This window comes from Quercus suber, unplaced genomic scaffold (genome assembly GCF_002906115.3).
Source record: "Quercus suber isolate HL8 unplaced genomic scaffold, Cork oak 2.0 scaffold_363, whole genome shotgun sequence".
NCBI lineage: Eukaryota > Viridiplantae > Streptophyta > Magnoliopsida > Fagales > Fagaceae > Quercus > Quercus suber.
Genome location: NW_027069815.1, coordinates 1 through 1,934, shown reverse-complemented (window position 1 = coordinate 1,934; position 1,934 = coordinate 1).

Genomic DNA, 1,934 nt, shown 5'->3' with positions numbered 1-1,934 from the left:
CAAAAAACAATAAGAGGGCACATCAAACACACCAAACCAAGTGACGTAGGACAAGGGGGGATAACAAAAATCTGACTTAGAACTCTTGGGGCAGATCTGGTAATGTTTCTATTTTGAGGGTTTAGAGTTAGGTTTTGGTGGGGAAAGGGTTGGAAAATAATATGGATTATGGTTTCCAAGGGAATAAGGATTCATAGGGTTTAGGGATGAAACAAAGGAGCTCAATAAAGGTTTAGGTAGCTGTTCTTGTGTTGTGAACAATAAATAAAATGAACTATAAATTCTAAACATCACACCTAGACTTCCTAAGCATCACACCTAGGGTTCCTTGGCATCACACCCTGGAGAAGGTTGCATCACATAAACTATAAAAGAAAGCTTCATAGCTTTTAAATTCTAAAAAAATTAATCATCTCAATAGAAAGTATTATAACTCCTTAAATAGAGGACTAATACCTATTCCTAGTAGAACTAGGATTTCTTAAAACCCTAATAAGACTTGGACTTGAACTCCTTAGGCTTTTACTACTAAGCACATCTAAATCACCAAACTTAAAATAAAGTAAAGTAAGACCCAATGTACTATAAGCACAGCCCATTCCACAATATTAGTAAATTACAGAATTGCCCTTGATACATAAAATCAAATAAAATATAATAAATCGTTTTCACTGCCTTGTGCATCATCGAGACAACTTCCAAGTTATGGTATCATCCCCTTCACCCCTTGGCATGTTGGCATAAAGAAGCTTAGAAAAAGAACATACACCCTCCAATTTCCAATCATGAAAAGCTCAATGCGATTGTAAATTCCAGCTCTTACTTACCCCATATAGTGTAGACACAACCAAGTTAAAAATCCAGGCTTCTTTAAACAAGGAACAAGCAAACTTGTCTCTCTCCCTCATCCCTCTCTCTCTCTCTCTCTCTCAGCCATTAGTGCCTCTAAATAGCACACGTTGCCACTGAACCAAAACCTATCAAGTCACAACTTCCATTAAGACCTGACCCATATACAATGAGATCGCTAACTCCAAAAACCCAAATCGATAATCTTGATATTATGAACCTTCTATCATTGTTCATCGTTTTCGTCTTTTGTATTGCGTTGCCATTGGAAATCCATTGAGAAGTTGAGATCTTGTTGGAAGCTGGAAACCCAAATTAACGATCATTTTCGTCATGGGTATGTGGCTAGTTTTGTTTTGGGTTGTGGTTATGTGGCGGTTTTTGTGGGTTGTGGTTGTGTGTAGGAAAGGCACCAAGGTGGGTATGGGGCGGGTTTACTATTCCTTGCCCTTGCCCCACTTCCTCTTCAAGGTGGGTATTTTTTCCCTGCCCCATTCTAGTGGGTCCCACAGGTGCCCATCCTACCACACCCAAATTTTTTATACATATAATTTATAAGAAGTTTATCTTGAATGCATTAATTAAAACTCATAAAACATTAAAAAAAAAACAAGTTCTAACATTACAAAACCCTCTCAAAGCATAACAATACAACAATTCAAGTAATAAGAAGTACAAAAACAATTCAAACATAGCAATACAACAATTAAAAAATATAAACAACATAAAAGTATAAAATTCAATAATATAATATAAAAAATCATAAATTTAAAATTAAAAGGTTAAAAACACATACTTATGTCTTTTTAAAAACTTATAAAAATATTTTTTAATTATTTAAATATAAACAGGCGGGTGTAGGGTGGGTGTGGGGGAAAATGTTAACCCTCATCCCCACCCCATGTGTTATGCGGGGTGGATAAAACCTGTCCATTAAGGGCGGGTGAGACAAGTATCCGTGAGTGTGGGTTTAAATTGCCATCCCTAATTGCGTGAGCATGGATTTTGTGACTTGCTGTGAGATTAGGGGCGAAGTTAGGGGGGGTCGAGCGCCCCCCCCCCCCCCCCCCCCCCCCCCCCCCCCC